We start from the raw sequence: 13,536 nt of genomic DNA on the forward strand, positions 1-13,536 counted from the left end.
AGCCCGTTATCTGCTATCCGTTGCAATTCTGTTCACCATGTTATGTGCTTTTATTAACTTAAATTTTTATTCGCACAAGTTGGACTTTACCTTGGTGTACCTTGAATACTCGAAAACTTTCCAGCGCACACAACTACACACACAAATATATGTACCTACATAGGCTGAGATGATCGTCTCTCATTTCTTCGGTGTCACTGGCGCTAACTCTCCTGATGCCTTGGTTGTTATTGTTGCTGTCATCATTGTGGCTGCGTTATAGGTCAGCGGACATAATGGCAACACCAACAATACCCATAAAAACAGCAACACCAGCGCTCGCCACACCGCTTACTACGCAATCCATGATTGTAGGTAACTTTTTGTTGTTGTCTCGTATCTTTTGGTTAATTCGCTGCTTTCTGTGCTTCGATAAAGGTGGCTGGTTTATAGTATTTTTTATTAATTGTTGTGTTTGTTGCTTTGACTGATGCTGGTCTGGCGGTGGCGTTTGTTGCTCTGACTTTTGTTGATATATTTCCTGTTTCTGTTGTTGTATCAGTTGTTGCTCTTCCACTTGCTGCTGTTGCTGCAGCTGCCGTTGTTGATATCGTTGCTGCCAAATTGTTTGATACAGCTTCTCCCTTTGTTGTTGTTCTTGTATCTTCTGATTGTACTGGCATTTCCATTCCATTTGGCGTATTTGGTGCGCTTCTATCTGTCGGACGTCTTCAGCCAATATTTCAGTTAACTTGAAGATTTCAGTTCAGTCCAAGTTGGCATTTTCGCCGGTACAGTTTGAATAGCTCGCGCGCATACGCTGCCCAAAAACGTTTTGACTCGTGCGTTGGTTATTAAAAATGGTTTAGGTGTGCCTGACCGATTTATGTAACCAATTTACGAAAAAAAAACTATACGAATTTTTATCTTCACAAAATAGCGAGGTGAATTTTTAAATATATTGTTCAAAAACGCAAAATTAAAAAAAAAATAATAATAAATCAATTAAATTGACGAAATTTCAGAAAATCTAAAGAAATGAAAAAATTGTGTGCTTTGTGACAGTGTTGTTAAGAGTATAATTATTAAAACGACTAGAGTAAAAAATTAACTATTTTCAGGCAAATACTTCCATCTTGAATGACTAAACTTGTGTGTGTGTGAACGTTGCATCAATTGCTTCTATAAAAATTGAAAAACAAAACACCGAAAAGGAAAGTTAAGGATCCAGGTATGTGTTAGAACGTCAGTATGTAATGCTTCGAATTTCAAGCAATGCAATTACTTTTCATATCGACGCACAGTGTTTTCCTTCCATAAAAAGTGTTTCAAAAATATAATTATGGACGGATTGAAATGAATATTTGAACTTGAATTTTTTGATAACTTCCATCCGGATACTTTCACTGTAAAGCAATTTGCAATTCAACATTTATAGGGGGAAGCAAAAATGCGTACATCGCGATTTTTATTGAATATTGACTAGGTTTTTAAAGTTATTTTTTTTTTTTTTATTAAAAATAGTTTATGTTTTAACCAAAACCATACAAGTCAAACTTTCAAGCGTTATACAGATCTTGGAAAAATTCATTAAAAATTTGAACTTTTTAATCTGAATTTTTATAAAATGCGGCTGAAATATCGCATTGATTTTTAATAATTTTTTTTGCTAATGCCTTTTGCACTTTTTCGATACACTAAAATTTAACAGGCTATAAAACTGCGTACACAAAAACTTTATTAAAATTTAGATTAAAAAGTTCAAAAGTTTAGTAAAATTTTGTTGTATTTTCCTAAGCTCTGTATAAAATTTGAAAGTTTTATTTATATGGTTTCGATTAAAGCAAGAACTATGTTTTAATAAAAAAATAACAAAAAAAAAATTAACTTTAAAAATCTTGCAATTATTTAACAAAAATCACGATGTATCCGTTTTTGCTCCCCACTGTAGGTACATATAGTGCGTTCCATTCTCAAAAATTAGGTGACAAATTAAAGAGTTTGACCTTTAGATGTGCAATGAGGTTTTATTTTTTTGAAATGGGCTACCACCTGTTATACAATTAAATTCAAATTATTTAATAAGTTAAATTAATTATTACAATATGAATATTAATCGATATGGTTTTGAGAAGGCCTTATTTTCGAACTACTCGTGGGAGAGTTGCCAGGTTTTCTTTTTCCTTTCGATATCTCAAAAACCGTTCTTTTAAATAAAAGAATAAAAAACTAATTTTTACACATACATACATATGTATATTTTTATTTATTTCATTGGGAGTTACCTTTTTTAATTTATAAAAAAAAAATATTTTTTGGAACAGCTAAAGGACGCTTTTTGTTTAATCTTATTCAAAAGTTTATAGGCAGGGGGGTTTTTGGTGTTAAACTACGTGTCAGTCAGTGGCCGACGCACGGGGTGTATATTAATATGGCGCATATGTTTGTATAATATGGCGTCTATGTATTAAAACACCCCCCGTGGGTCCGCCACTGACTGACACGTAGTTTAACCCACAAAACCCCCCCGCTGGATCCGCCCCTGCTTCTCTGATATATGTATATATAAAAATAAAAAAACGTCAAATGTACATTTCACTTCAAAATTGTATTTTTGACATTTTTCCGTGAAGAGACTACACGTAGCTATGCTAGGATTAAAATCCTTATAGTAATAATTTTGAATTTTTTTTATTTTTAACTTGAAAACGGCAGGCAGTGATCTTAAAAAAAAAAATCAAAATATATTTTCCGGTTATTGAAAACATAGAAATGGATACCTTTAGGCAAGAACAGTAAAAATATACATATGTTTAAAACTTTTAAAAAAGCTCATTGCATACACTTTTCAGATCAAAAAACGAGAAACCATCAAAACTTAATAATCTTATCCAAAATTTGCTGGTTAGGGTCTTTGTGGATTAAGGCAACGATACACACAAGGGGGTAGCCAGGTAGGGGCAGAGGGTAGAGGGCAGTTCCCTCCCCCTACAGCTTTGCTTTTAGCGAATCAACGACACTCAAGAAGTATGCTCCTAATATATCACGTTTGTGTGAAACAAGATGGTCGGAAATATATAAAGCTACCAGGAAGTTTTCAGAAAATTTTTCTGAAGTTGAGAAAGCCTTAGAAAAGTTGTCAATTCAGGGAAACTTTTCTACAAGAAAGTCTGCGTATCAATTATTTACGTGCTGCTATAACAAGGCCGATCGATGTTCATCATTGCTTTAATGACAATTGCTAAATATTCAAAGTTGCTGGAACATACAGCAAACATTTTGCAAATGAAGACAATAACTAGACCGCATTACCGTTGGTCAACATATAGAAAATATTTTGGAGGTGATTAAAAATGGTCGCAAGAATGCAGAAGGAGTCACTATGGAGTTAATTAAAAAGTCTCGTATGACGGTTAACTGCTGTCAAAATTAAAACTCACAAAGGCATATGGAATGGCTCATAATTGCGGCGGTAGCCTTTTTATCACCGACGTTTTTCGGTTGATTTAAATTTATTTATATTTTTACCACCCAGCGGGGATGGCACAATGTTGATTGTAGTAATTTTTATTATTTTCCCAAGTTTGCCAATGTTTTCATCCATATTTCCAGAAAATCTATGTGGTGGTCCAAAAACTGTAAAGTCGGAATTGTAATGCTCTAACCCCCTAGGATACTTCTATATCGAAATGTTTTGAAATCAAAAAATATTTAGAGGTCGCTCAAAGGGCTCTAAGTTTTCCATGTACTTTTGTATGGAAGAAAAACAACTTCTCGTAGAAATAGTATAGAATTCTTGAGAATCAATATTTTTCGATCGGAAAACTCAGGTTCTCTTCAGGAGACTTTACATAGTAATACCCAATTATTTATTTAACCATTTTTTAATACTAACGACTTTTTATTGGTCCCCCATTGAATTTTTCGGGGTTTTTGTGAGTTTTTGGCGGACCTATAAATTATAGGTGCGATGCAAAAATGATTAACTAACAATTGGATATTATTATTGGGAAACTCCTGCAGAGAAACAGATTCTTTCGATAGAAAAATATTTATTTTTAAGATACTACTGTACTATAATATACTATTCCTACGAAAAGTTGTTGTTTTCCATACAAAAGTACATGGAAAACTTTGAGCGCTTTGAGCGACCTCTAAATATTTTTTGATTTAAAAAAAAAATAGGGGTATACTTTTGTTCGATACATAAGCATCCTAGGGGGTGAGAGCATTACAATTCTGACTTTTAAATTTCCCGTGCATTTTTGGACCACTACGCACGCACCGAAAAAATATTTAATTTTAATGATAATTTTTCAAACCAAAATGGCAACTGACAGAAGCCGTCGTGCGCCGCAATTGTGTTTACTCTAACGGATTTCACTGCGGCAACTGTTCGTAAAAATGATTAAATATAAAATATATTTAAAAAAATTAACAAGTACATTTCGCACACAATTCAAACTGAACATCTGAAAGCACATTTACATGTCTGGTTGTAGCTGAGCGTCAAAGATGCCTTCCAGAAAGTCCGGGTTGGAATCCCAAAAGAGACAACATGTGGAAGTAATAATAAAGTTGTGTTTGTGTCTTGGAAATATGAAAAGCGTCTGTGAAGTACGGAACGAAAGCGTGTTTGAACACGCGAAACGCGAACGAAACAAACTGACTTTGAAGTTCTTTAAGCCAAATGCATTTTAAAGTAGTGAAAATCAAATGCAGAGTCGGATAATTGATTGATGCCTAGGACGTCGCCATGCTAAAGTCAACAGTTCGTTCTAAGGAAGAAAGTCAGATCTTCAACTAGTTGTGGTGGGTAAAATACTGGTTGAATATCGATGTTTAAACTAGTTTCTTTCCCTACTGGGTGTATACATGCGCTGCTCATTTGCCAGATATAAGCACCCAATAACTTGTGTTTACATAACACCTTTGTGTGAAGAATTAGTTTACTAAAGTTGGTATTCTTTCTGCAATTCTACTGCCTTAGCCGAGTGGTTAGAGGTGCGCACTCCCACTCGGTACGACCCAGGTTCGAGCGCTGGTGCAAGCAACATTCAAAAACTATATTTCTTAAAATTTTGCAATGAAAAAGCTTCTCACACATAAACATCTGTCATTCGGACGGAACGTAAAACTGTGCGAACATAAATGCACGCACACCACAATTGACCACAGTCGGCCAAATACTCAGAAAAACGTGGAGCGCCATGTATTTTATTTTATTACTCGCATTATCGGCCATCTTCACGTGCTGGAAAATCTCGCTAGCATGACAAGAGAAGAAAGCAGAACTAAAGCGCGATTTTAAAGCATGTGAAGGCAGCCCGTTAAGCTCTGATTTGGTTTACTGTCAATGGAACAACGCATAGCACCACGACCATCTTCATTCGATTTATCGAATTACGTAAATAAACAAACTTACATACATACATATGTGTATATGTAAGTACTAGGCTCGGAATCCCGGCCTTTTTAGGTCCCGAAAATCCCTGCATTCTTGGCAAATAATCCCGGGATTTTCGTGATTTGCAATTTGCACTGATGGCAATAATAGAAACTCCGTTTCTTGGCCAGTATTGGCTATATTTCTTTTTTTATCTAATAATTATTTTTTTTTAAATGTCTAACTCATTATCAGGGAACGGATTTTTAGGACCTAAAAACCTATAAAAAAGGCAAAATAAAGTAACGAAATAGGCTGGAAAAGGCAAAATAAAATAGCGAAAAAGGCAGGAAAAGGCACTAGGTATTGTAAAAAAGGCAAAAAAAGGCAAAATAAAATAGCGAGAAAGGCAGGAAAAGGCAAAAAAAAAGGTATTGCAAAAAAAGCAAAATAAGGGACTAAAAAACGACAGAAAATACGAAGAACAATAAAAAAATATATTTTTTTTAGAAATGTTTATATTACAAGTAAAAAGAGAAAAACTATGAACTAGTTTCATTATATGAAAAATTTGTACTTTGAATCTTTGACTATTTTATCCTTTCGAGTTTCTAACTCATAAAACTTTAATCTGTATAGTTGTAGTAACATTGAACCACAAGATGCATTTTGAAGTTTTCTGGCAGCGTTTTCATTCGATTTTCGCGAAGAAAAGCCTTGAATGTACTAAATGTGCGCTCGACGTAAGGTGATACAAGTGGAGCCCAATTTAAATATGGAACGTTTGAAACGTTCATATTATCAGGAATAAGGGCGTTTTCCTAGCCCTTTACAATTTTATCCACACCCCTTATTGTCTCTAAGCCTACGTTAGCTGAGAAAACCGCTTTGAATTTTCTCAACACCAGTTTGGCAAGAGGTCCCTGCGCTTCTATAAGCCGCATGGGCATGTGTATATTTTTTAATCTTAAAAAAAAACAATTGTAAATGCTGTAATCACTTTTTTAAAGGTAGAAAAGGCAAAAAAGGCAAATATCTTAAAAAAGGCAAAAAAAAGGCAAATATCTTAAAAAAGGCAAAAAAAGGCAACGTCAAATGTATATATATATATGGAATCAGGGAAAGCTAAATCGTGGACATTCTTAATCGAATATACTCTATCTCTTTAGCAGAAAAAAAGGCAATTTCCATAAAATCCGTTCCCTGCTCATTATACATATGGCAGCGTGCGATGGTAAATTTTACACAAAAAAATTAATATATTCGTGAAACCACGGGCCAAATATAGTAAAATTTCGTTTTTAGTTTCCCACTCTGACAACAGTAATTCAAATAAATAATATAAAAAACTTTTTAATATACAACGCTTTTATAAATGGACTAAAAAATAGAAAATAATACTTCTCAGTCCCATAGAATTTGTTTTGATAACTTTTGATTTTGAAATTTTAGCAAAAGTCCTTATAAACAATCTATGAAATTGAAAATGAAAAACGTGGAGCGAATGCGTTGTAGTGAAATGTGCTTAGAGAAGAAATATGGGTATCAAACTAAAGGTAAAATTCTGTAGAATTTAAACAGATTGAATTTTTTGTTGCATAAGGACTGGTAAGTATTGAAAATGTCCTTTTAAAATTTTATCATTGAGATTTCGCAATATTTGTTTTTGATAAAATTATATGTAAGGACTTATATGAACTCGTTAGCATCCTCGAATTTCGTCATACTAACTTTATCAGCTTAAATAATTACCTATTCGTCCTTGTGAATCTAAATTATTTTTTTTTATTTCTAAAGAAATATCATCTTGCATTTGGTACAGGTATTTTTATTCTACATTGCATTGAATTTTTTAAATAATTTTTGGAATTAATCATATCTTTGAAAGTACAAAGTCATTTAAAATAAATCCTGATGTCAGAGAGAAAAAATAAAAACGTCACTTTAAATAAAAAAAGTAGATTTCAAACCCATTTATTTATTATTTATTTTATATGATAGGAGAGCTTCTCAAACAATATAGAAGTAATTGTTTCGATTCAAGTTGTTTAGAAGTAGTAAATATCTAAAAACCGAGATTGTGATAACGAAATCCCGAAAATCTCGGTATCGTAAAAAGCGAAAAAGATTAACATCCCTAGTACGTACCTATATGTACTTATTGAATTCTTTACCAACTACGTAAGTTGTTTTGACATTTACACCCTTAAGATAACTTCAAATAAGCTTTATTTTTCCAACGAAGTAGTTTTATTTCTAAAATAACAAACTCTATTTGTTAACTAAATACGATAATATGGCGCACATGCTTGAAGTGCACTTCAAATTGTAAATCATCAGAATCTTGAAACCATTTTTGGCAACAGCATATTTAGTAGTTTCAAGTGCTCTCAGTGAATCCGTGAGGAATTCCCACAGATAAACTAGTTCATACACATTTTTTACTATTAAATTCAGTTCAAGCCGGGGCCCTTCACTTAAATGGCATTCTAAATACCTGACAAGCAATAAATTCGTCTTGAATACACATACATACGCTTGTCTCAAATTTAAATGCTACGCATACAAGTAGATAAGCGCTTGCCAGATCGCGCCACAATAACCATTGTTTATTTAATTGCTATTAAACTAAAATATATTTATGTTCGTGTTCCCAGCTTTATTGAAGCTATTTCTTATTGCACTTTTTTTTAATTTCAAAATCTTCTCGATGCGGCAATAAGTGTGCTCAATTGATTTAAACGACCTCGTGATTCATCTGCATAGTACTACCTATTTACGTAAAGACTGCTGTGTTCTCGCGCATTTATACCATCGAACCTGAAAGTGAATCACTCTTTGACATCGTCGGTAATTAGATGCGGTTAAACTTTGATTATATAGTATATGCATTTGGATTTGATAAGCGTAGCAAATCAGTTGGAACAAATGCATTGCCTTTTCTAAGGCTTGGTTATGGGTTAATGAACCAATTTGAGTTTGAATAGAAGCTCAATGGAAAAAGTTCTTCATTGAAGTGATATCTAAAAAAAACAAAAAAAAACTAATCTCTGTTTGGACACCAAAAACTCATCACTCTAATTAAGGTTGAAGATTAAGCATGGAAAACTTATTCGATAACTTCTGTGTGCCATGGTCATTCAATAATGAAGGACAACTCAAAATCAATGTGTTTTTTTTTAGATTAGCTTGAATAATCAGAAGTTTTGACCTGCTACAGTAACCAAACCTTAGTCTCTCATGGCAGTTGAAGCTTTTCGTATGCGATGGATGGTGGCTGAGTTCCGTTGATGGCGTGCACGAGAGTGGCTAAAAGTGGTGATTGTTTCTCGGTGAATGTCGCGTATGATCTGTCTGTGCAACGTTGACGTCCATCTGGATCTTGTTCATGATTTTATAGAAATGTCTGATGCTTCCAGTGATTGTCGGCTGGGGAGTTTCAAACCTCGCTCTAAATCTTGCTGGTTTTATGTGTAAAGTATGGCCGAGTATGGAAATTAGTGACCCCACTATATTTTCTAGACTTCTTCTATTTCGTCCACGGCCGAGAAGTTGGAAGTGTGTTTTTTGGCATCCTGAGTGCAATTGTTTTTTGTACTTTTTCTCATAGGTTTTATAGCTGCAGATCAAACTTCTCATACTGAAGTCATAAGGCATTAACTAAATGTCGATGACGGGATGTTTTATGGTGCTCCAAAAATGGCTAGAAATTTATTTATATTTTTTTTTTTTGAGATTTTGCTTACAATTTCGGTATGACGGTATATTATCGAATGTTAACTAACGAATATTTTAAAAAGGCATTCCTCCAAAAATGTTCATTGAATTCAATGTGTTCGCCATAAACCTTAGCCCCAGCAGACTGTTCATTACTGTCAATCAGCGATTACAATCATCGAAATATGTGTTTCGCAACTTTTTAGTTGTAAAAATTATTTTATAAGATTACCATTAATAAATCGTTGTTTTAATAATACACAAGGAGTGGCAGTTACTGCCGAAATTCGGTCGCTTTTCTTGTTGTTCTAACCCTTTCGGGACCGTAAGCCTACAATTGAAAATATACGCGAAGAAATGAGAAAATCTGACTTTTCTTAAAAAAGCGAAAAGAAACAAACTGTTTTTTTACAATTAAATTTCCTCCAAATTTTTTTTTTGCTTTCGGTAAAAAAAATATTCTTCTAAGAACTGCATTCTTTTCCTAAAAAAAATATTTTTCTAAGCAATGCATTTTTCTGTAAAAAAATATTTTTCTATAGATAAGATAATTGCTTTCAGGAAAACATATTTTTTCTAAAATTTACTTCTATTTTTTAAAAAAGTTTTATCTAAAGCTTTGTTGTCTTAAAGCGTGTTTTTTTTGTAGAAACAATTTTTCGCTAAAAATGTAAAAATATAAATTTTTCTAGTTTTTCTAATAAAAATAGTTACATAAATAAAAATGAGCCATATTACCAAAAACCTTAAAATGATGTGTACTCTTTTCTTAGGAGTGGAGAAATCATTTGGGAAGCATGTTTTCCTTTATACCGAACGGGTTAAGGGTTCCGAAGATTGTTTCGTCTTCGTTTTACTCGCTGTTTTCATATACGTGTTCGTATTAGTCTACGCATTCATATTCATATTCGTTTTAGTCGCTGCCTTCGTGTTTGGTGTCGTATTTTTCTTCGCATTTATCTTCGTCGTCGTCTTCGTATTTGGCACAATGTTGTCTTTGTAATTGTCTTAGCAATCAGCTTCATATTTTAAAGCTTTTGAGATGCAGAATTTGCCAAAAGTAAACTCGTTAAATGAAATAATTACCTTGGCCTCTAAAACTACCTTCAAAATTAAGAAACCAAGTATGAACCTTTTAAACTTTCTAAATATATATTTTTATTGTTCTTGCATCAAGAATTCCATTTCCGTGGTCGCAAAAACTAAAAAAACGTATTTAAATTTTTTTAAAGTTCAAAAAACTTTTCTTTTGAAGGTCAATTTTGAGGTCGAAGCAATTCTTTTACCCAACGAGACAATTTTTCCTCCATCTATTTTTCTCCATTTCAAAAGCTTTAAAATACCGTTACATTTATTTCGCTATTTCTCTTCATTCTTGAGATATTTGATTTTGTCCATTTTTTTCTAAAATAGAACACTGTACGGCGATTCTGGCCGTCATATTCAATCAATTTTGAAACTACAAAAATTCTCTTCATCTAAATACAGAAAACTACCTTTCCAATGGTGTTTTTGGTTTCTAAATTTGTCCAGTAGAACCGCTAAACGAAGGGGGGCCTGTTATTTTTTTTAAGTACATACATATGTATGTTACCGGATAACTTTGCGCCACGTGAAATTAACGAAATTAACGGTACCCCTAATTTTTATATGAACGTTTAAGTCGGATGTTTTTTTTTTTTTGCTTATAATTGCTTGTTTATTTTTTATTGGTTTACTACTTTCTTTTAACGATTTTGATTAGCTAAAGCAGACGATTACACTTACATTCAAATAAGTATACATATAATGCAGAAGCTACTTTTAAAGATGCTATTGGCGCTGCTAAAAGCGATGACGGCAGCAATTACTTACATTTATTGATACCGTTGCCAGTCATCATTGCCTGTTGGCGATTGGCTTTAAGAGCAGCATTCAAAGTTGTTGTTGGAACTTTTCAAGTGCCGAACTTGACAATGACCTTCAAAACGACAAATAGACAGCTAGAGTGACTGGCGGGCAAAGAAACAAATAAAATAAAATACATACTTACATACATATACAATCAATATTAAGTTCGGTAAGCCAGCGAATGCACTTAAATTTATATTAGCACATACACTATGCAAAAATACAAAATAATGTTTTTAATAAGGAAGAAACGCATTGAGAGCAAAAAAATATGTGTGTATAAGAATAAAGTAATTATAAACTGATATCAGCTATTTGGCCAACAGCATAAGTAAAACCTTATTAAGCGTAAAAAATTTAAACTGTTGAATGCACAATTGAAATGCACAAGAAAATGCGCTAATAATCAGATAACTACACTATAAGTTACCTCAATCAATTTTCTTTTGTACATACATACTTATGTATATGTGTGTTTGTATATTACCGAGTGCAAGCGGGTGTAGTAGGTAAATGAGTTCATATCTACTCAATTACAAAGCAATATTTGTGGCTGGCTGCTGGATTTTGATTGCCCTTTTGCATTGTAAATGATTGAACACAAATTCGGTTTAATATTACGTAATTTTTTGAGATCAAATATTGCCGCCAGGTTCTGTTCAGTGATGCCAGATTATGGGTAATCACTCTATTTGAGCGATATTTTGAAGCAAAAATTTTACTAAAAATATTTGGCACTCCTACACAATTACCCTGCAGGGAAACGGCGAACTAGTGAATACAATTTCTAGTTCCATACTAAATCTCTATCCAAACTGATGCAAACGAAAATTAACGCGCTCTAGTCATGGTTCTAAATTCTCTAGTACAGAACCAGTTCGGCTCTGATGATGTGATGTAGAGTAAAATTATAGTATTAAAAAATTATAATAACAAATTTGAAATTGTACTCAATTTATACAAACGCTGAATCAGAAAGAATACTTTCAACTGTAACTGATGTTGAAACATGATACAATAATTTTTAGAAGGTAGTTTCACTTCAAAATTTTTGACATAAACCGTGTCTGTGACAAAAACGCAATGTGGCCACTGCTACGATATAGAACTTGGGGATTATCGCTTGTTATTTTAGATATTTTTTAACAAAACATGTAAAGATTTATATGTTTCATAACTGATCATTTAATTTTTAATATAAATATACGTATTTTGTACATACATTTTTGCCACTGCTAATCACATGAATAAAAATCATAAAAATGAAAATATAACAGCAATATAACGCCAATTTAGATGTGGTCGCTAGTCTTTCCATTGCACCCCAACTTATTGGTCAGAGCGATTAAGCTGGTGTAATGTGCGCACCTCCATACATCTTCATGTACATATTTCAAGCGAGCCCTATAATTTAAATAGGTGGCCGATAAAGTCTGTGGTGTGCGGTGGCTCTTATAGCTGTGTCCTTACATCTATTCCGTGTGTTGCAATATCCACGAAAGCAGCAGTTAATTTTTTATGAAGAAAATTATTACAAAATATTCGAAAATTTCTCTACTTATATGTTCGGCTTCTTTTTGTTTTATTTTTCCAACGTCAAAAGCTGGATTTTTTTTTGAAAAAGTTGGTACAACAAAAAATACGAAACACGTTTTCTGTCAGATAGCTAACATGGCGGATAAGAAGAAGAAGTGAAACTACCTTCTAAAAATGATTGTATCATGTGTTGAAATATAAATAGGAGAAAAATTCAGTCTTATCCTGAGTTTCGCCCGAGAAAAGATTCACCGGAAAATCTTTCATTCGCCCATAGTAAATACATGGGAACGAAAAGTTAAACTGGTTCGGGGAGAATGAAACTCCGCCGCCGCCGATTCTTTTTGAAGTTGTCCATGCCGCCGCCGCAAAGGCTGTCGGCGTAAACCTCTAATACAACGGTGGTCCTTAAAATATCAACATCAAAAGTTTGCATGGGATTCCCTTTTATTTTGACATACGTACGAAATAAAGACATCTTTCGTAACAAAATTTTACGGGTCGCTCTCAGAGATCGAAAAAATTTTTTTATTAAAAAAAAACGCCAAAACTTAGCAAAGATTTGACTTGAAATTTGATCAATTTGGCGTATTATTGAAACTTATTCCTATAAAATCATAAACTCGCGGAATTTAAGCTGGCCAAAATAAAATTTTTTCCACTTTTTGGGATTAAAAAAGTTAAATTGTTTTCAAACCCTGGTATTGACCCCTAAAATTTAATTTTTGATTTAGAAATTTATGTGGATGTCTTTACCCTGGAGAAAAAATTTATCAATTGATTAAAATAACCAACTTATAAAAGTTTAAAGTCTTTAACTCATCGGGAAATTGATAAAAATGTATGCCAAAATTTGAGTACGCACACATGAAACTTAATAAAAGCTTGAAAAATTAAAATGTTTGTTGTGTTGCATTACTTGCGTGAAATTGGCTATTAGTCCCTAAAATAAAATAAAGGGGTTCCCCATGATGTTGTTATTTTTTAGTATCGCCCTAATACATACATATATACATAATTCAGAAAGA

General features: G+C 33.0%; 1 protein-coding gene across 1 annotated transcript in view; it reads left to right on the forward strand.

Moving 5' to 3' along the window:
• The first annotated feature begins 556 nt into the window (after positions 1-556).
• LOC118752178 (putative mediator of RNA polymerase II transcription subunit 12) overlaps positions 557-13,536 on the forward strand; it is a 28,004-nt gene continuing 15,024 nt past the window's right edge. The window contains exons 1-2 of the mRNA XM_036487035.1: positions 557-923; positions 1,101-1,210. The gene's annotated coding sequence lies outside the window, so the exon portion shown is untranslated. The remainder of the gene's footprint in view (positions 924-1,100; positions 1,211-13,536) is intronic.

The sequence above is a fragment of the Rhagoletis pomonella genome, unplaced genomic scaffold (assembly GCF_013731165.1).
Source record: "Rhagoletis pomonella isolate Grant_MI unplaced genomic scaffold, Rhpom_1.0 Rhpom_scaffold_01288, whole genome shotgun sequence".
Lineage (NCBI taxonomy): Eukaryota > Metazoa > Arthropoda > Insecta > Diptera > Tephritidae > Rhagoletis > Rhagoletis pomonella.